We start from the raw sequence: 22,144 nt of genomic DNA, 5'->3' as shown, positions 1-22,144 counted from the left end.
CTGTGAGGCAAGAAGGTGGAATTTTACTTGGTTGATCTTCAGAGCAGAACTGCTCACGGAGCGCTCTGGGAAGGCTAGTGTGTTGGGACAGTGCGTACAGGAAAGCGTTAACAGAAGGGGTGTGTGTGTGTGTCCGTCCCACGCGTAGGAACTCACAGATGCAGAAACCAGCCCAATCATGGAGGATAGGTGCTCCAGTTCGGACTAATTAGCAACAGGCCATAAAGCAGGAAGCTGGGAGGCTTTTTAGTTTCCTCTGGGGCAGAAAGGCAGGATCTGTTCTCAGGGCCAATAAGCTGCTGCTTGTCACCTTGGACTGCTGAGTCTAGTGTGTGCTGCGGAAGGTAGGAAACAAGTAGTGTGTTCCTTAGACACCTAATTATCCACTCCAAGGGTTTTTCTTTATGCTGCTCCCAGCTGTGAAGGGCTGCTTATCTTTACTTCCCTGATGCCAGAGGTCTGTGCTGGGCTTGTGTGCCAATGATGCTGCTTGTTCTCCAGCCTGGGCATGGCTGTATTGCAGAGAGGGTGAGAAAGGGTCTCCTTGCCCTTTAATCCCTGTTAGCCCAGGATGGGGTTGGGCAGACTGAAAGCTGCTTTTGTTTGAAGGCTGGTGGGTGGCGTAAGTGTCTGATGAGTTTGGTCAGCCTCTGCCGTGTTCCTAGTGGAGAAGTGGCCGCAGCACCAAAACACCTCCTGGAGGAGTTATTAATTGTAGTCTATGCTCCTGTTGGCAGCTGCAGGAGGCAGGCTGAGGGCTGACTGGATCGTGGAGACTTATTGCTAGTTGCCAGCTCCTTGCACTATAACCTGGCAGAGATTGGGTCTTGCTGCAATCTTGGCAGCCCTTGGCAGTTAGGCTGTGGTGCTGTCCCCACTGGGGCCAGTGACAGGCTTGCTTATTAGACTTGGCTTTTCCATTAATACTCCTCTGACCCCGTCCCCATCTTTCTCCTTCCACTGCTGCTTGCTCCCTCATCTTGGAGCGGCCAGTGTTCTTGTGCTGTCAGAGATGCCTCCGGCCTGTCCAGCGAGCTGGCTGCTGTAGGGCTGTGGGAGAGCTCTGGTTGCCCTGGTCTCACCTAACACCACCCCTGGCAGCCGGACAGGCTGTGAGCACAGCACAGGGCTGGAGGCTAGGAAGGGAACAGTGTTGTCTCTAATAGCTGCTGGGGGAGTTGGGAGGTGGCTGGTATGCTGTGGGCGGCAGGGGAGGGGTGTTTGTAGCTTGGGGGCTCCATGGGTTAATTAGCTGTCTTGCCTCCTCTGGGGCTGATCGCATCTCTGCCCCTCAGGGATCTCACTCACAAAGGCCAATATGCCTTGATCTTAATCTGACATGCCACTCTTGGCTGTTAATTTAACAGCACTCACTGCAAGACGTAGGTGCTGTGGTGGGCAGGTCTGCAGGCCTCCCCAGCAGGGAGCTCCAAGGCAGCAATGGGTCCTTGGCGCACTGCCTTTGCTGAGCAGCCCCAGCAGGGGCTAGGGGGCTCGGAGCACTTTCCAAAGTGCTGTTTAATGAGTATGGTGCAGCCCATGCCAGCCCCCAAGGACCACGCCCCCAGCACGGTTAGCTAGCTCCCCTATGCCGCTGGTACAGCTACTGAATGCAGCTCAGAACTGCAATACCGGGACAGGCAGGGCAGGACTGAAGGGGCATCAGCACTGCTAGGTGGGGTCCAGGATAGTAATGGCATGAGTGGGCGGGGGGCGGGGCACGATTGAGGGGTCCTGGCAGAGCTGTGCAGGGGAGCCCAGGACAGGAATAGCAGAGGACTGCAGGTCCGCCTCAAGCTCAGGTGTGCGTTTCACTTCTCCTCCCCCGTCGCCAGCAGAGCCCTGACTTGCTTGGTTGAGCTTTGCTTTACTCCTCACAAGAACACATGCAAGAGCTTTGCTAGAACTACATAAAAAGTGCCTGTTTTCGCACGAGAGTCTGAGTGTCACGGCTCTCATGCTCCACAGCCAGTCAAGTGCGCCCCTCATGGAGGGCTGGCTGGGAAAGGCCTCCTGCTTAAATGGCTTTCCAGCCTGCATGAAACTCTCAGTGGCTTGCTGGAGCCAAGGACCCTGCTGGGTGGGGATGTCTGGAATCCCATGGCTGCCTTTTGTTGTTTCCAGGAGTGGATCAGACCAGAGGTCTGAGCTCTAGGCCCTGAGCATGGTGTCTGGTGCACAGCAAGCAGGTGACAGATGTAACCTTGCAAGAGCAGGAGCACAGCTGAGCTGCCTTATGCATCAGGAAGCATGGCTGGTGCTGCGTGCATTCCATGTGCTCAGGGGCTATGGCTGGGATGGATGGAAAGTCTTTCCGCTGCATGCCTGCTTCCCCCCATGACATGGGTGGTGAGAACGGTGCTGCTGACTGGGCCAACCAGGGGCAGTGTGAGTGCCACAGATTGCTGCAGGAGGGGAGGGCGCATAGCATGCAAACTGGGCCTGTCTAGTTTCTGCCTTGCTGTGCTGTCATGTTGTGTTGCCAACCTTTCCAGACTCCTGTCCCCCTTTCAGGAGGCTGATTTGTCTTGTGTATCCCAAGTTTCACCTCCCTTAAAAACTACTTGCTTATGGAATCGGACATAAAAATACAGAAGTGTCTCAACCAACAGTACTGGAAAAATTGCTGACTTGCTCAGTTTTACCATACAATTCTAAAATAAAATGATTGGAATGTAAATATTGTATATAGAGCAGTATAAACAAGTCATTGTATGAAATTTTAGTTTATACTAATTTTGCTAGTGCTTTTTTATGTAGCCTGCTGTCCAACTAGGTAAATATCTAGATGAGTTGATGCACCCCCTGGAAGACCTCTGCATAGCCTCTGGCTGAGACCCACTGCTCTAACCTGGGTTTAGTTGTTGGTGGCTGTAGGTTGGTCTTTGTTGCCTCAGTGGTTCCCTCTGCTGCTCCTGACCTGCCACCACCCTCAGCTGTCTAGTTTTTCTGTGCACAATCAGCCTATATGCACAGCCCCCAACTGTGCCCACTCGTGTCTCCATGCGCACACACAGGTACCCTATGTGCACATGGTCTGTAGTTACCCTCCTCTTTTCCCAAAGGGGCAGGATTTGGAGAAGATGGAGGGAGCCGTATTTGAGAACAAGTTTCTCATCCCCTTCGTTGTCCCAAGCTAGGTGTCGCAGAGGCTTCGCTGGCCACCGTTAGGAAGCAGGTGGCTAGGCGCCGACACACTGTTCCCCTTGGTTCTCCAGGAGTGGAGCCGAAAGGAGAGCTCTGTTCTGCTAGCTCTGCACGCAAGGGCAGGCTGGCTACAGGGAAGGCAATCAATAGCAGAAAAAGCAAATGTTCCTTTGCTAGTGAGGAGAGGACAGAGGAGGCCTGAAGGCAGGAGTTTAAAAAAAAAAAAGCCTGAAATCTTGATAAGATCATACTTGTCCAAAATGCTTCCTGGGAGGGAAAAAAGACTCCATCCCTCCACATTCATCATCTTCTGATGGGATGTGAAACACCAGCTAGTTCAGGTGGCTCACATAAACCGTAGCCTGCTTCCGATACTGTTTGGAGCTGTTACCACAGTGCTATTTTTACAGCAATTTTCTATCTTCAGTAGTGATAGGAGCTACTGAGCCCATCTGAATTAAAGCAGCTACTTCTTTCCAGCCTTGTTAGGAGGATGGGATGGGATGCCATGCTCTTGCCGGAGAGCCCTTGATTAGGGGATTCATGTGCACGGCTGCTAGCTGGGGCCAGTTGCTTTCTGACTGTTCCCTGGTCATGCTCCTGTCACTGATGGAGCATCTTTCCTTCTAAAGCATCTCTACATCAAAACCATCTTTGCCCGCACTGTACTGCAGCCACCTTTGAAGTGCACCAAGCCAGCTGTCGTGGTGCATGGCAGCATAGGGCACAAAGCTGAAGCCTGTGTCAGAATGAATTGTAGGGAATGGGAAGGAGATAGTTACCCCAACTGGAATGTGAAGCTAGTGTTCCTATGCACATTGCAAATAAAAACAGGGAATCTTTAGTGAGCTTAAGTATTAGGAAGACTCTTAGCTCATCTCAGAGGCCATTCTCCCTAGCATCAGGCTGGGGAGTACTAACCCACAAGGCAACATGCCACCTACTGAATCATCAGTGTTAGAACTTCTAGCCAGTAGACTTTCTAGGTAGCTCTCCAATCCAAGGAGGGGTAGTTCCTCTGAAGCTAAGCAGAGCTGGTTTATAATAGGACAGCTGCAGAAATTTGACAGCTGCTGCCTGAAGGGCTATTCAAGAGATGAATTTAGCTGCATTGTCTAACTCAGTCAAGTGCCTCCTGCAAAAGCCCCATCCACATCTTCCAGGTGGCAAAGATGCCAGAGAAATTAATACTGGAAAGATGAGACCAAAAAAAAATCTAGGTGCTGTAGGAAGTCCTGTCGGTAGGTGGTGCTCTTCCCTCTGTCAGTGTCAAGCCACTGCCCCAGCACTGCTTCAGGTACCATCTATTGGAGGCAATGTGAAACTGGGATCCGGGTTGGACATGGGAAAGATCCCATGATGTGTTTCACAAAAGTACCATTAGCCACAAGGTCCTGGCCAAATGCTAAGTTGCTTGACTAACTTCCCTGTGGTCTTTCAAATGAATATTGGATTCAAGTCCTCTGTGTTAAGCCTTGATTAAACTCAAAAGCTACACTAATTTAACTAAATCTGTTTAAAAATCAGCAGCCTCTTGTGAGCGAGAACTTATTTTGGTTTAAGTGTGCCTTCTATTGATTGATTCTTTGCAGGCTTAAGCTAAATTGATATGAAGGCACTCTAAACAGATGTGTACCCACAAAGGGCTTTGTGCTGATATTGTTAAATTGGTTTCTATACAGATATAATAAAAATGGGACCAATTTAATTAAGTTTAGATAAGGTCTTAAATTTCTGCTTTGTTGCTGTGTGCTGTTAAATGGATGTAGCATTTACAGTTGAGGGCAATTTGTCAGCTGCCTAGTAAATGTGCTGAAAAACCACTATTTGGGAATTCTTCAAAATTTTGTTCAGAAACTTAGGTAGATTTACCCTTTTTGAGGGAAAAAAATTAACTCACCCAGAACCTTAAATGAAACACAACAAACAATGCTGCAGGTTAAACAATGTGGTGGTCTCTCAGAAATGCACTTGTTTTGTCATCTTGTGTTGTGAAGAAACTGGAAAACTTAAGTTTTGGTTTGAAATGAACCAGAAAAAAGTTCAGTATATATTTGGTTCTGCCACAAACCCTCCCCTGCCCCAAATTTGCTCATCTCTAAGTGTACCTTACCCCAGAACTGTCTACATCACCAGTGCCACTGAGAATGAATGACTTGTTAATTTTGTATGGCATTGCAGGATGAAGTGCTGGTGAAATGTAGACATTTGTTTGATTTGAAACATACCTGAAAGAGGGGAGGTCTACAAGCATGGAGATGGAGGCAGAATGAGACAAATCTATCAGGCTATGTAGCTCATTTCTGGAGAGAGGTTACAGCTGCTTCTGAGGGGGCTGGGATCTCAGTAGCAGGTTAGCATCTGAGGATCTAGATTGTTCTGCCAAATGCTTTTGAGCTAAGTGGTGCTGGTGGTTAAGCAGAATGAGGGAGATGCAATGGTTCTTTGAAATGAGAAAACCCCTCCTGGGAATTGCTAGTTTTTAATACTTAGTGGAAAACAGTTTAAAAATACAATCTTGAGAAATCTGCAATTTTTTTCCTCCCCTTTTGTGCAATCTGATGGCCTTGGCTCGTTTTTCTGAAAGGGTCGGTGAAGTAAAAGTAAAATAAATGCTACAGTCCCTTAAACATCTGTGTTTTTTGTTTTGAAACCCAAAAGCTTAGAGAGGGGGAAGAAAGACTGGAAGCTTCTGGCTTTGCCTAGCTCTGTTGTGACCCTCCATTAGAGGGATACTTAAGGGGAGCAGAGTTACTGCTGGGGGTTGTTTAGTCTTGTCATCCCGACTGGGCTAGCTTTGCATTAGAAGCTGCAGGTTTTTGTTGGTGCCTTGCAGGAAAAGGGTGGGATGGGGAGAAAGAGCCCTTGGGTTCTGTAATGAATAAAGATGCTGCTCAAGATGCTCTTAAAGAAAATGATCTTAAGGCTGTCAGAAAGGGAGTCTTAGGGCTAAGTGAAAAGGAGTACTTGTGGCACCTTAGAGACAAATTTAAAATTTGTTAGTCTCTAAGGTGCCACAAGTACTCCTTTTCTTTTTGCGAATACAGACTAACACGGCTGCTACTCTGAAACCTGTGGTTAGGGCTAAGTGGAAGTTAATGTAACTGGACGGACTGAGGGAAGCTGAACAGGTAGAGGATAGGCAGGAGGTAGGAAATCCAGAGGGAGATTGGAGTCCCACTGGCATCGAGGAGTGATTGGTTTGGGTTTTTTTGGGGGGGGGGCGGAAATGGGGACAATAAGGATATTGGTGGGGGTAAACTCCTCCAACTTGGACAGAACCTGACCCTTCCTGTGGAGTATCTTGCATTTACCTGACTAAAAAATTGGGTGGGGCTGAGAACTAGAATCAAACCATCCCCCTCAATGCTCCAGTGAACCTGCAGTGGCAAGTTTCACATGGTGGTGACCATTAGCTTAAGGTGCTTTAACTGTGAGATCAGGACTATTTTGGGGGGCAGGAGCTGCACTCAGCCTTTAAACTCCCCAGTCCAAGGGCTTACACTGGGATACTGTCCCTTCCTACCCATACCTCCTTTCAGCTCCCTCTCCACTGCTAGGAAAATATAGTAAAATAAACCAGATCTAAGGGTGGAAAGTTCATTGTCTCCCTGCTTTCATCTATTCTTATTCCCTTCTCGATCTTAGCTGTTTTTTCCCCCTTGTCTCTGTCCTGTTTTTCTCCCCCCTCATCAGTTCAGATTCCCTTTCCTCACTCCCCCTCAATCTTGCTCTCCCTTTCTTGGTCCCACTGCCTGTATCTCACCTTCCCTGCCCCAGTGGTTCCCTCTGTCTCTGCAACACACCTACCCCCAGTGCACTGAGCCCTCCTGTTCCCTCCACCTCCTTTCCCACTGCTGCTGTATTCCAGGGGCCTGGGTGCTGGCCTTCCCCATCCACCACAATCTCCGTTCCTCTTGCTTTAGGGCTTTTCTGCAAGTGCCACAAGTCCCTGCTCTCTCAGGGCTGTGTGTGACATGCACACTCATCTATCAAACCCTGTGCGGAGAGGCAGCAATGCAGGGCCTATCATTAACTCTGCTCCATGAGAGGCAAATTACAGACTTAGCGACACAATTAGGCCAACACTATAGGAAATGGAAAAACCAAAAATCATTTCTCTGAATTCCTTGCCTCCGCCTTCTCCAGTACTACAGACTTGTGCAAAATTAGCTCCTGCTCCTCTCTGATGGGGCTGATAGAAGCTGCTGGCAAGGGGCGGTGATGGAACAGTTGGCGACGGCGACAGCAAAATCATTATTCCATTAGTTGGCAAATCTGGGGAGAAGGAATGAAAGGAGCTGGGCAGGGCAGCTGTGGCAGGCGCAGGCTGTGTGCTAGCACGGCTGTCTGTTGCTCCAGGGAGCTGCTGTTGCAGGTCTCCGGTCAGACACCCCTCTGGGCAGGGCCAGACTTGGGGGCAGGCAACTGCCTGGGGGGATGGGGTTGCGGGGCACCAGACTCAGGGGGCCGCTTTTGTTGGCGACAAAAGAGAACGTTTGAAGTGACATGTTTCAGGTATTCAGTCTATGGGGTCATTTGTCATTAGCCTCCTGCAATGTTCTGGGCCTTTGTGGAATCGCGTGGAACCTCCCGGCCTTTCCGAGCGTTCCTTTACCTCAACGCTCCTCGGGCATTGTCAGCCGGGCGCTCGCGGGTAGATAAGGGGCGGGGCGGCGCCGGTCAGTGAGATACGAGAACGCACGGAAATAAAGTGAGAGCCCAGCTGCCATATTGTGAACAGGGAGAAACCATGCGTGCGAATCGCACATCACCGTTGTGAAATGGGCTACACATGCAATAAAAGTAAGGTATTCAAACGTTCAGCAAATGGGGAAGGGGGTGCCGAAGATGCACCTCACCCGGGGTGCCATTTGGTCTAGGGCTGGACCCGCCTCCAGGGGGCGTTGCTGCGGACCCTGCTCTGGGTGAATGCCAAGGGCGAGACGGCCACCTCTCCTCTCCCGCGGGTGGCCCAGAGCGAAGGGAGGCGAGTTGGGGCTGCGGGAGCAGATGAAGGGGTTGAGGGGTGCGGCTGCGACTGGAAAGGAATAGGAGTCGTGTGGGAAATCCTCCGACTGCTCGACAGCCCTCTAGAGCAGGGATGGGAAAACTACGGCCTGCAGGCCAGATCTGGCCCGTTTTAAGCCGGCCCCTGAGCTCTTGCTGCTGAGCCGGGTCGGGCCGCACCATGTGGCTCCTGGAAGGCGCAGCATGGGAACCGGAGAAGGGACGTGCCACTGCTTCCAGGAGCTGCTTGAGGTAAGCACCGCTTGGAGCCTGCACCCCTGAGCCTCTCCCCATGCCGCAGCCCTGATCCCTCTCCTGCTCTCCAAACCCCTTAATCGCAGCACAAGCACCCCAAACCTCTCATCCCCATCCCCAGCTGGAACCTGCACCCCTTCCCGTACCCCTGCCCTAGCCCTGATCCCCCTCTGAACCCCTTGGTCTCAGCCTGGAGCACCCTCCTACACCCTGAACTCCTCATCTCCAGCCTCACCCCAGAGCCTAACCCCACAACCAGAGCCCTGACCCCCTCCCACATCCCAACCCCAATTTTGTGAGCATTCGTGGCCCGCCATACAATTTATATTCCAAGATTTGGCCCTTAGGCCACAAAGTTTGCCCACCCCTGCTTTAGAGCCATGCTCCTCTCTGTGCCTGTGAGTATGGCGCATAGTACAAGGGGACAGCGTAGGCATTCCTCTGTGCAAACCACAAGTGGTGGGAAGCCCAGGTACCCAACACCCTGCCTCGTGACAGGGAGTCAAGGCTCTTTAGCCTCCTTCTCCTGCCCAGCTTGGGGCTATAAATCAATAACCAGAGTGGCTGGAATGGAGTCAGGTCAGTCACAGGCTCCTTTGTCTACTCCTAGCACAGCTGGAGGGCTGCTGGTTCTGGAGAGCTCTGGGAGGTTCGAAGGAGTGTCCATTCCCGTTGCACTCAGGGCTGGCTGTTCCTTTCCTTGTGCATGCTGAACCGTTTCTTCCTAGAAGTGGCTGTCTGGGTGATGGGAGGGGAGGAGAGGATACGCGCACATGGACATGCATACCTGTAAGCGTTTAGGGATGGTCTCTCAGAAGGAGGGCACTCTTGTTGCTTTCTGCCCCCAAAATGTGGCTAATACACAGCGCTACCCTGCAGTATAGATGAAACCAAGCCACTTGTCATGTCTGTCTGGGTGTTTGCAAGGCTGCAGCTATACTACAGAGCTTATTCCGAACATAAGCTGAGATTTTTCACATGCCCCTAGGCCCCTTGCAACCCTAAGCTTTCAGCCCCTCTGGGAAAACTCCATCCTTATTATAAGCTTTCCAGGGCAGGGATTATCTTTTCCTAGGTGTTTGTACAGCACCTAGCACAAGGGACCCTCATTTAGAGTGGGCCCTCGGGATGCCACTGGAATATTGTAACACTGTCCTGGTCCCAAATGGTGACAGTCCTTTTCTCCTGCTGCCTTAGTTGCTCAGTGACTCAACTTAGCACCAATGGGCCCTGGGTGTTCTGTGCTCATGTCCCACTAGCTAAGGGCTGGATGCAGAGCCTGATTAGGCCCCTGTGAGTAGGACTGGCTGGAAAACAGCATTTATTTTTTTCTCATTTCATGAGCATTTGAGGCTTTGAAATTCCCTTTCGTTCCAAGGCACAAGGAAAATGAGTCCTTTGGAAATGGTTCATGGCCAACTTTGAGAGAGGCCCTCAGAAGAGCCTTGTGGTTTGGGTGCTTGCCTGGGATGCTAGGGAAACAGGCTCAAGGCCCTGCTCTGCCTCGCTTTTGAGGATTTTTTAAAATGTCAGTGTCTGTGTATGTGAGAAGAAGCACGTTAAAGAAATGCACATTGCCCTTAGGAAGGTGGGGAGGTCAGGGAGGGTCTCTAGTTCCTGTGGGAGCTCATCCCACAGTCTGGGACCAGCCCCTGAGAAAACTCACAAGAAGGAAGCTTATCAGTGCCTGAAGGGTGGAGTTCTTGACCAGAGCCTTCATCAGGGACCTCTGGGACCAGGCCAGGGAGTGCCTTGAAGATAAGGACTGAGGCCTTGAACTTGACACTCACCTGAGAAGTCAGCCCAGAGAGTAGAGGACAGGTCTGATGCGCACAGTTCATGGAGTTGCTGAGAAGATGGCTGTAGCATTCTGTACTAGCTAGTTTGCTAAGGGCTGAAGACTTCTTGCCCAGGTGGGCTAAAGACCGAAAACTAACAACCCCCCGCCCCCTCTCACTGTGGGGACCTGGGCAGTTAATTTTGACCCCATCTGCAGTGCAGAATGCAATGTGTTAACCATGTTTGGGGGTTGGACATCTGGTGGTAAACCTGCCACAGCTGGTCTTGTAGTGTAGGAGGAGCATCAAGCTTCCTCTCTCCAAAGGAGAATGTATTTGCAGGTTGAGCCTGCTCTCTTGATGGAACAGTGCATATGTGACTTGTATGTGAGGTTCTCTCCCTGTCACCGCCGTTCTTGTGTATGGCCGAACAAGTCAATGGCAGATTGTGTTAAAATCTCACTTCAGCAGCAGAAGTGGCAATTAGCATGTAATGAGGCTTCTTGCTTTTATTTTTAGGTAACCTCCGATTCTCTGACTGTAATTTAGTCCTCCATTGCTTGGGGATAATTAAAGTATGTCACTATAATTTGCTTTTTTAAAAGCCTGTAATTATGTTTTATTGAGTGTGGGGGGGAAATCAGGGGGGGGGGGGGACAAAAACAATGTTGGGGAGAAGACTCATGCTGGCTAAAGGGGGATTTCTCCTGGGTTTGCTACTCAAGGGACCTGTCCAAGAAGATGATGTGGTTAGGATCTGTGACGGGAGAGAAACCTCCCCTGGGTTGGTTTTGGCTAAACAGCCACAGCTTGGAGCTTGCATCTGCAGATGTGGATTATATGGACATGGGGATTTAGCCTTGCCAATAGTCCCCTAATGTAGATGTCACTTGCCTTCATGCTCTCTAAGATACTTACTTGACCCCCATCCCTGTAGCTTCTAAAGGTAATGACAGAACCACGATAATGTTAAAACTACTTGCTGCCTATGCCTAGAAGGGCTTTTCCTGTCAAATTCCCACGCTAGTGGTGGTTAAAAATGTATCCGTGTCCTGATCCAGTGGCGATGGGGTGTTAAGAATACAGAGTTGCTTTATGACTGATTATAAGGATGGAAACCATTTCCGAAACTGTCTGGCTTCATTGCATCAAACCTCAGGTTTCTGAGTATAAAAGTTGGTTTAGGCCCTGTCTCGGTGGCTGCATTAAGACATATGGGGTTCTGGATCAAAAGGCTGGATGATTTCTGGGTTGCAAAGAATGCATGTAATCTGGAAATGGATGCCGATGTGATGGAGAGCTACTGTCGGACACTGCTTGGGACTTGCAAATGACCCATGCAGAAATTCCCTCTGCCTGACCCAACTGGATAGAGCTCCAAACCCACCCTAGGTTTTAGCTAAGGATATTGCTTGCCTGGGGCTGAGTACCTCCAGGTTGGTTAGTTACAGATCTTTGCAGCTATCCAATACAGTGGACCAGCTCAGTAAATACAGTAACCAACTTCCTCTCATGCTGGGTCTTAGCTTATTAATTCCAGGCTCTGCCACAAAGCCTACCATGTTGGCGTGAGTGTGCCAAGATGGAAGATGCACTTGATTTCCTTCCTTGTGAGTCCTGGTGCACACTGCTGGAGGGGAGAGAAGTGAATAATGCTTCTGAAATTGCTCCCCTCATAAGGTCTCTTCCCCAAATGTCAGACATAGGTTTGGAAAGCTGCATGAATTCTGTCCCAGGAACAACCTTGGTTTCATACATGAAATACAGGGTGTGTTGATGAAGTGGCTTGGATCAAAGGGAAAGTCAGACTGGCAGATGCAGAGCTTGGTCTTAAGGGCTGTATCTTAAACCCCCGTGCAAAGCCATGTAGACAAAGGATATGTAAATGGGGGAATGTAATACTCCCTTCTGACCCATGTAGGCTGCAGAGCAACTGTGGAACCTCTCCTTGTAGCTTCAGGCTTTAGTAGCATCTACAGCCCCTGATGCAGGGTGTTTGGGAAGCAGCTCTGTCTAGTTCTGGAGCCAGGGACTAGTTGCTCACACCCTACCCTCAGTAGTGCAGTGCGGAGAGATGCTGCGATGGACTGCTCCAGGATGGCTCAAGGGAAGTGGAGTCCTAGTGTGGAACCACTTGTGAGATCTCAACAATCCCATTTCAATGAGCTGCTCACCTGCAATTTACAGACTGGCAATCAGCTGCTGAATAATGTTGAGTAACAAATATGTTGGAGGAAATTGTAATCTGCTCACTGGTAATTTGCAGCCAGAAAGAGGCAAATGTTGAATCGCTTGTTACAAATTCTTCTTGCACTAGTTGAAATGTTGCAGAGAGTGAAATTAGTTGTTCAGAGCTGCAGAATTCAGAACAGTGCCCAGATTCATTATTTGTCAGGCTGGGGGAGCTGAACCAACCACAGCAGAAAAAAGCTTGGCATGTTGGAGGAGGGGCATGGTCCAGATGATGGGGCACTGCCCTGGAAATCAGGAGACCTGGGTTCTAATTCTATCCCTGCTGCTGGCCTGCTGGGTGACTCTGTACAGAATCCTTCACCTCACTTGGTGGTCTGCCCTTTCCCTCTCTGGCATATTCAGCTTGTAAAGTCTTCAGAGTCTCTCGCGGTGGGTATTTTGATACCGCCTTCCTGTCCCCATTAGGCTACGTGCTTCAGCGAGGACTGTATCAGACGGCCCACAATTGTAGTGTTAGCCCATGCTGGGTCCATGCCACTGTTCTTGCTGCTACTTTTAGCCAGGGTAGCTAGATTAAAGCTAGCATGGGTGATTCTCCCCCCCCCCCCCGAGTTGCAATCAAGCTCTGATTGCAATGTAAGCATACCCCCTGTTTGTACAGCACAATGGGGACCTGATCTCAGTTGGGGCCTACTGATGTTACTGACATATGAATAAGTTTGGACCATCTTGTATTCAGATTTGGGTTTGTTAAAATGCAGTTGCTACAAGGCGTGCAGTGACGTGACAATCCCTCAAGTGAGGCTCTGAATAAGGCCAGTATCCTGGCAGGGGGTCACTGTAATGCAGTGTCACTGTACAATGTGTGTTCCCTGGGGGCTGAGTGGTCTGCCCTTCTGAATCACGAGGTGGCAGGAGCATTGCATACCTGAGATGACACAACTGTACACCCATATTGTGGTGGATTACATGCTTGTGAGAACTTCACCCTGGCTTTGTATCAGACTCCGAATCCCCTGCATGAAAACCTCCCACCTCTTCTGCTGGGTGCCAGTCTTCCTTGATTATAAAGCCTTCCTTATCTTCACGGGAACAAAAGAGGAAAAGTACTAAAAAAAAAAAACCACACAGGAGCCCTTTTTTGGTGCTAGTTGCTATGGGAACCCCCCATTAAGCAGGAAATACTGGAGTATGCAAATCAACTCCTTAATTAGTTCTCATTCCTTCATGCCTGGTGAGGTGACTTGATCATTAGATGAACATGCCATTTAATTATCAGAGGCTTAACCAAACACAAGCCAGGGTGACCTCTGGGGTGGCAGTGTGTGATAGGAGCTTGTGGGGAAGGGAGAACTGAAGTTGATCTTAGTATGGGTTAAAACTTTTGCTGGCAGTTTTCCAGAAGGCTGTGGTTTGAAGTGCCAGCTATGCTGCAGTTGTAACCGAGTCGAGGGTTGAGGCACTGAACTGGGACGTGGGACATGTGGCCGCAGTTCCCAGATCGGCTGCACATTCCCTGGGGAAGGCAAGTGAAGGCAGATGTTTAACAGTGGAGCCAGAGGGTTTCAGAAGTGGATTGGCACTCCATGTGCTGAGCTCATCTGAAAATCTAGCCCTTGGTGTCAGTCTTTAGCACTCTTAAATTCTGATCTGAGTCTTAGTTCACCATCTGTACAATGTGGGGGAAGGGTAATTTCCCTTCCTGATGGAAGTGCTCACATGCTGTGATGATGGAAGCACCCAGAGCCTGTACTATAGGGTTAACAATATTGACCTAATCTCACCAGGAGGTTGGCGCTAAGTCTCATTGTGATCTCAGCCTCATGGAGATCCTTCGAGCCAGAGACATGCCCAGTATTTATATTAACCCTAGTTTCTATACATGGGTGTACTTGGATGAAATCCAGCTGGGGAAACAATGCTACAATAGCTCTTAAATGACCTTCCTTCGCTCCCTGGGTGGGGCCAGTGTTTATGGACCATGGTAGCCCTTGGCGGGGCAGTTTATGAGGTTCACAAATGGCATGTCCAGCCTGTTTCAGTGGTGAGGCCTGTGCAGAAAAAAGAGAAGAGTTTTGTTGCTTATGCATCAGACTTGATGGATTATCCTGAGTGGGACCCATCCAACTTCCACTTGTGTCAGAGCACCCTCTAGGGAAGTATCGGAATCCATGTCCTCTCCCTAAGTAGCAGATGGTCTGTGCATCTTGAGCCAGCAACCTGAGGGTTTGGGGAATACCCCATGAACTCTAAGCACTGAGGCAAACAATGGTCAGCAACACTGGTACGAATCTGGAGTAACTCCATTGAAATCAGTGCAGCCTCTCTGGGTTGGCTAGTGCATCAGATCCTAGGGTCTGACTTGCTGCATCTTAGCCAGTATTTCTTACACACAGCCAGCCGTCTGTGCAACTTGTGCTCTGTAAATGCTATGAGTTTTTCACCAAACAAGCTTCATTAATAGTCTAATAACCGGATTAATTAAGGACACTGAAAGTAAACAGCAAGAGTGTAATTTGCCTCTGATTGCCATGTAATTGCTGGAGGATGGCTTCATTTGCATATGCAAAAAGGACAGAGGCAATGTGATAACCATTCATAGAAGACAAATATGGTGTTGGGGCCTTCTCACCCCCAGCTCTCCTCTTCACTGCTATAGCTGTGGCATGTTGCTTTTCCTCTCTTTTGGCTGATTTCTAAGGAGGCAACTCCCATTATTCATGGATCTTCCCCAGCTATTGAAGAGGATGTTAGTGCCCAGGACTCCCAGGCTGATCTGCTCGTGTAGAGCCTGTCCTCTGAGGTCATAGGAGACTACACCTGAGAGAACACTGCTGGCTTGGTCTGGCTGAGGATGGCTTCTGCTACCGGCACTTCCCTGGTGGTGTCCGTTGCCCCGTGGGATGGTGGGTTGAAGTGCAGCTATGTCACCAGTGTCGTGCTGGAAGCATAATGGAATCCAGCTCTCCCAACCTGCCAGGGACTAAATGTGGAACATTGACAAGGAGGACGAGAATCTCTGGAGTTAGAATTCAATCAGACCATCCCAGGGAGAGCGCTCGGCACCCACCCCTCCCAGTTTTGTCCAGAAATTCCATCCCACACTGGACATTTTGTCCTAACCAGCTGTATCCCACAAGCCTTTGCCAGCATATCCCCACCAGACCCTGCCAGCAGCAGGATTGGCATTCACATGCACTCTGAGTAATGTCCCAGATCTGCTTTATTTTATATGGTACATTGCAGATTTCTACCTCTTTGGGGGCCTGAGCTGCTCAGTCGTAGGAGCGGTTCTGGTGCTGTACATACACCTGGTACAAGACAGTCCCTGCCCTAAAAAACTTCTAGTCTAAATAGGTAAGGCTGATGCAGGTAGGGAAGGGAGGCAGAAGCACAAAGGGAGAAGTGACTTGTCCAAAGTCACCCAACAACTCGGTGGCAGAGCTGGGAATACAATCAAAATCTCCCCACATCTATTTCAGTGTCCTGTCCACTGGACTGTGTTGCCCCTCTCTAAGTCTTGTATGCTTCTCTAATTTTTCTCCTGTTTGTTTCTCTCTATTCTACCTCAAACAGAGATGCGTAAATTGCAACTAATGTTGCACTTGCTTCTTCCCTCCTGCCAGCCCTCAGTGAGTTTTCACCTAATGTCTGATCTTGTCAGGACTCTACTTAGCTGCTCGTGCAGTGAACATGTGCAGGATTTTGCAGAAATAAATGCGCAGCAACAACAAAAGCCATAGGAAAAAATTTGTAGCTACACAAGCCCTAAGAGGTCCACAATAATTTTGTCCCCTAGCAGAAGGGGTATCTCGTCTGAGACCTAGGAAGTTGGAGGGAACTGACATTTTTGTAGCAACACGGAGGAAAAAACAGTGCTGTGACAAGTCTTTCCTGTGTATCCATTTTTCTCAGGGGAAGTGCACTCCATTGGTTTGTACACAGTATGTCGAGTGGGTGTATCTTGAGTAAATATGTGCATTGTTCATTCCTTTAAAACACTTGTTCACATGTGTTCTAACGTGTGTGCTCTCATGGGTGAGAAACTGCAAATACAAACTTGCAATAAACACTTAAATAGTTGGTTGCAAAATGGTAAGCATATTCTGAAAGAAAAAAAACTTCTGAAAGAGAAACTTTGGGATTTTACCCCCTTTTGGTGGTAAAATTTCCAGGTTTTTTTAATATTTGGTAGTACCTAGAAGCCCTGATCATGGCCCATGACCTCTGCACTAGATGCCATACAAACCCAGAACAGAGAGGTGATCCCTGCCCCAAAGAACTTAGTCTACCTTTTTGATGGCAAACTTTCAATATTTTCAAAAGGTGAAAGACTTGGAAAGAAATTAGAATTTTCTACACATGAAATATATTTAGGAAAAAAGACCACTTGTCACTGTTTTGAATGACAAAATTTCATTTAGCAGTAAAAATAAGACAAGGTCCTATTTCCAACTAGTTGTGTGGACTCCATGTATGTCTCATGGCTTGCTTAACTTCATTGGAATGTCTAGGTAGGCTTGTTCCAGATAAAAAGCTTTTGTTTCTGGTTCCCAAGGTCCCCTGGGTGCTTGTAGAATGGATAAGGAAAATACCTTTATGCTGAACAGGATGTTCATCTCCCAAACCTCAGATTGAACAAGGTTCTATAGTGGGTGTGGTCTTCAGCCGTGTGTGTGTGTGTGTGTGTGTGTGTGTGTGAGAATTTTCAAAGCCACAAATGAGTGAGGCACCCAATGTCTTTTGACTGTTAATGGGAGTTGGGGGGTCTGTCCCATCTATGCCTCGGGAAAAACTCCCTCTTGAAAGGGAACCCTAGCTGCTTCACCCTAAACATCCTACTGAACCTGGTCCTTTATAGTGTTTTTAATAGATATGAGCTTTCAGCTAATTAAAATACCACCAGAAGGGGTGGGGGTGGTCTTTATCCACCTCTTTAGTGGCTGATCCACACAAGAGGAGAAGTCTACTATAACTGTCAGGTAATGAAGTGCTTAAGCACTAAAGACTCCATCTTTCAGGGGTGATGGTCATAGTTGGGTTGGTTACAAAAGCTGTGCACCCCTGAGGCCAATTCATCTATTGAAATGGAGTGGACAAAGGAAGAAAGTGTGATCCTGAATGTGTGCCTAAATAAAAAAAAACAAAAACAAAAAACCCACCAATAAACAAGCCCAGTTGCTTCCCCTGGATTTTAGAGCCCACTTCAACAGTCCCATTGGTATCTGTCCTAGGCAATGTTTCTCAGCTGGTAGGTCATGGGGTTTAAGAGGCCTTGAAAATTTTATTAGCATCTAAAGCAAAGAAAATCTGACTCCCCATATTGACCCTTCAAGGTCAACTATTGTCAACTTCTCGAAATGCACATTACACGCATCTTTTATCTAGGCTTAGTATTAATTTGTTATTGTTACATTTACTATAGAAGAGTAAGGGGTTTGCAAAAAGTTTAGACTTGAAATAGTGTCACTGAACTGAAATGGTTGAGAAGCAATTGGCTAGACCAAATTCGCCATCCCCATCACCTGCGTCTTTGGGGACACTCCAATCCGAATGTTGCCTCTCAGAGGGGAGGCAGTTTCCTGCTCTCACTATTTGAAAACTTAGGTCTCGTCTAATGGACTCTGCATTTCCTTAGTCCACCCTGCCTTACGAGGCTGCTGGGAAAGCTGTCTCCTGTCTGATTGACAAAAAATCTTCTCTTTAGAATATTTCAGATGCTTTGTAAAAGTTGTTCTGGGATTTACTACTCTGTAATTAGATGGGGTGGTGAGCGGGATACGTTGCATTGCACTGCAGGCTTCTTTAAACAGCCATTTCACCACCAGAGAAGGATACTTTGTTGATTTTAAGGCAGAAGAAAACCCAGTGTATCCAATCTTGCTCTTAGGCTAGTGCAGCTCTCTGGGCTTTCAGTAAAGTAAATCCTGAAGTGAAAGCAGAGTTGGAAGCCAAATACCTAAGGCTGGGTTCCAGGTCTGTATACCTGGCATCAGGCAGGGGTTGTAAAAGCCCCCTGAGAAACTTGCTCGGAGACAAGAGCAGTGCAGGGCCAGTGTATGTGACTGTGCCCCCGCTTTGTAGCCTCCAATGTAAAGGTGTGCTTGGGGTGCAAGTGACTAGCTACAACACCTGGAATTTTATCTAGGTGGTAGAAGAATACATAGGCTGCAATATCCCTCCCCTGTCCAGGGCAGCTTATGCTGGGGAACAGATGTATTCCCCCAGACTGGAATCTGTTGGTGTGCAGAGCATAGAAAGTGTCGGAAAGAAAGGGGCTTATTCCCAGTATCTGAATAACAGGAGATGATGAGGTGGGGCAGCGGGTGGGAAGCAGGAACCCACCCCGTACATGGATTGGGATGAAAGGGCACCAAAAAAGGCATCCCAAACCAAAGAGCTATTGGAGAACAAAATGCATAAGGTCCTGGTGCAGTGTGTGTGTGTGTGTGTGTGTGTGTGAGAGAAATCATATTTGTGACTGGGAATGCAAAACCGATTATTCAAGCCTTGCTCAATAAGTGAGCCATCAAAAGTAAAAATGAAGGCAATTCTGCAGTCAATATAATGTGGCTGCAGGTTAAATAACATTTGAATGACAATAATTGCAAAATGACACTTTCTTCCACTATAAACATGTGGTTAAATTCTGCTCTCATTAGCTTAGACTACAGGCGTTTAGAGGAAAAATAAAACCTTGTAAAGCCAGTCTTTTTGGAAGCTTGTTAAATTTATGCTGCTGCAGAATTCTGGGCTTGCTCTTGCAAGTATATATGTGTATGGATTACCTTACTCAAGGGCCAGCCCTCTGCAGGATCAGGTCCTGTGACATGAAGATCAGAATTCTCACAAGCTCAGCAACCATAATGGAGGCCAGATTTTTTAAAACTACACTTAGGATCCTGACTGTGTCTGAAAATATGGCTCATACTTAGGGGTCTAAATGGGAGCTGAGCTCTTCTGAACATTTGATCCTAATTGTGGATGCTGGACCCTTGAAAATCTGACCCTTGAGTTTTCTAGAAAAAGCTTCTCCTCTCCCTTTCCTCCAAAGATGCTTTCATGGTAGGATGAACTTTCAAATATCCCCATGTTAAACCCAAATCCTCTGAGTTCAGTTTGTTCAGTTGATTTTTTTAACTCAAACATGAGTTTTGACTCTAATTGGGACAGTGCTGGGTTTGTGAGTTGTGTGGGAGGGATAGGGAAGAGGCTATATAGGGAAAGGGGGAAGAAGGTAGGTAAAAGAGCAAGTGAAGAGATTGCTACAGCAGGAAGAGAAAAGTAAAGTTCCAATGAAAACCTGTGTAAATTCAGTATTGGCCCCAGCCTGTGCCAGCCTCGCTTCAGACTAGGGTTTGCTACCTATAATGAAAAGCACAGGGTTTGCCTTAAAAATCAAGGTTTGTTTTTTGTTTTTTAAATCAAATCCCCCTGATTTAAATGGCAGGATTGGGTCTGCAATCTCATTCTGAATATTGTAAATAGCTAGAAATATTTGCTAACTCGTTCCAAGCTGTGCTGCACTGACTGAAGAGTGTGATGGCCAACTTCAGGGCAGATTTAAGAAGCGGGGCACAACCCCCAAATTGGCTGAGAGTTCTATACTTGAGTTTCATCAGCCAATTATCAAGTGTAAACTCCTCAGGCACTAGAACAACCTAAATGTGCAAAAAGAAAAGGAGTACTTGTGGCACCTTAGAGACTAACAAATTTATTAGAGCATAAGCTTTCGTGAGCTACAGCTCACTTCATCGGATGCATTTGAGCTACAGCTCACTTCATCGGATTGCATCCGATGAAGTGAGCTGTAGCTCACGAAAGCTTATGCTCTAATAAATTTGTTAGTCTCTAAGGTGCCACAAGTACTCCTTTTCTTTTTGCGAATACAGACTAACACGGCTGCTACTCTGAAACCTAAATGTGGAGTCAGAAAGTCCCTTGGGATATTTGAATCTGTCTCCTCAGCCAGCCTTTGTGATAGATGGTCCCTTACACCAAGAATCACAGCAATATTCAGGCTACTCCCAGTCCCAAATGACTAGTCACTTAGCCCAGGTCATGGTACCTTAGGTCTCACACCAAAGACAATAGCTGTAGCCAATCTTATAATCAAACTATTAACTAGGAGAGGAAATAAGGCTATGTACAAGGTTAAAGCGGGTAAACGCTATATACATATTCCCACATCCACAAATGAGTTCCAACATTAAGTTTGAAAAATCAATAGATGCTTGTATGATAAGCCAGCTCTACATGTCCTTTAGGGATAACCCAAGCAAAGCACTGGGGATCTTTTGATTGTGCCTAGTAATCCTTGTCCCCAAAGTCCAAGCAGCATAAAGTTCCTCCATGTTAAGGGTTTTTATTCCCGCCCCTGCTTCAACATGCAAACTCAGCTGATGGGGAGGAATCCACTTGCAAGTCTCGTCTTCATGGCGGGGAGGAGTGTGAACAGTCTTTCGTCCCTTCTAATGTCCCACTCTGGTCTGCCTGCTGTTGATGGGCCTTCCTTGTGAGGCAGGACGTAACACCTCTGTTGGAGACTAACTTTCACATAGTTCAATGTTTCTCTCCTGTCTGATCTACACAGTTGCAAAGGCTTATAATGCAAATGCTCATATATTACCTTGCAAGAGGGGATAAGGACAGTGCCATAACTAGGCATTTTCGTGCCCAGGGTGGGCAAGCATATTTGGACCCCCTACTGTTTTTTCACATTTTTCCACCCCATTTTTCTGTCCCCCCTGGCTTTGCATCCTGGGCAGCTGCCCTGTTCATCCAACTCTGGTTACGGCCCTGGATACAGATGTTATAAGTGAGATTAATGCATGCAGCAGCTCGCCACTTTCAATGAAGTCTAAACACCATTTTGATCATTCTAATATCTGGAACCAATCTGGAACAGGTATGTATTTGCCAGTGTTCAGTTGAGGCGTGGGGATCTTGGCATGAGGTGGCCCCGCTCTGCAAATCACAGCTATGATTCCATGTGTTTTTGCCAATCCCACAGAAAGTACTTTTCATGGACTTCTAATATCTTTTTACTGCAAGTAAGTCCCAGAGCCGCCTGTTTTCTAAGTGGCGTTCCTCCTGTCTCCCATGTCCATTTCTTCCATCTGATCACCAAGTAAAGTCCATTGAGGGTAGACTCCTCCTTAGGCCTTGGCAGCACTGGGGTCTTGGCCCGCAGTATCACGGCAGTGCTGAATCTGTGGAAAAACCCAAGCATAAATTGTGACTTGCAACAGAGTTTCCAGAGATTGGAAACTGCCTCCTCTCCTGCTCATCAACCCCAGGGGCTGATCCAGATTAATCTGAAACTAATGTCAAACATTCCCACAGACTTCAATAACAATACCCAATGTTCTCCCCTGTTGGTCTCAAAGCAGGCTTGTATTTTTGCCCCCATTTTAGATGGGGGAAATTGAGGCACAGAGAAGTGACTTGCTTAAAGTCACCCAGGAAGGCCTGGGATTAGAACTGATGTCTCCTGTTCCATGCCCTATTCACTAGGCCACGCTGCTACCCTCTTAAGCAAAGAGTAGATTTTAAACTCTGAGAACAATAGCGATGTCTCCACTGAATCTGCTGAGCATTACTCTTTCTTTCCCTGTCTTTCATTTTCCTGCTCACTTGTGCTAGGCTCCTATCTGGACTGTCTGGGTGACAGTAAATTGTTTTTTGATGGCTGACTCTGTATAACTGAACCCAATTTGCCTTTCAAAAGCAGCTAATAGTCGCATTAAAAAATCCATTTT

The 22,144-nt window shown here is 47.8% G+C and overlaps 1 long non-coding RNA gene across 1 annotated transcript in view; it reads left to right on the top strand.

The window, feature by feature from the left end:
* Nucleotides 1-249: 249 nt before the first annotated feature.
* Nucleotides 250-22,144, top strand: part of LOC119846408 — a 161,108-nt gene continuing 139,213 nt past the window's right edge. Inside the window, exon 1 of the long non-coding RNA XR_005289865.1 lies at nt 250-344. This is a non-coding gene — a long non-coding RNA (uncharacterized LOC119846408). The remainder of the gene's footprint in view (nt 345-22,144) is intronic.

Source organism: Dermochelys coriacea, chromosome 21 (assembly GCF_009764565.3).
Source record: "Dermochelys coriacea isolate rDerCor1 chromosome 21, rDerCor1.pri.v4, whole genome shotgun sequence".
NCBI lineage: Eukaryota > Metazoa > Chordata > Testudines > Dermochelyidae > Dermochelys > Dermochelys coriacea.
This window is presented reverse-complemented; position numbering and strand designations above follow the sequence as displayed.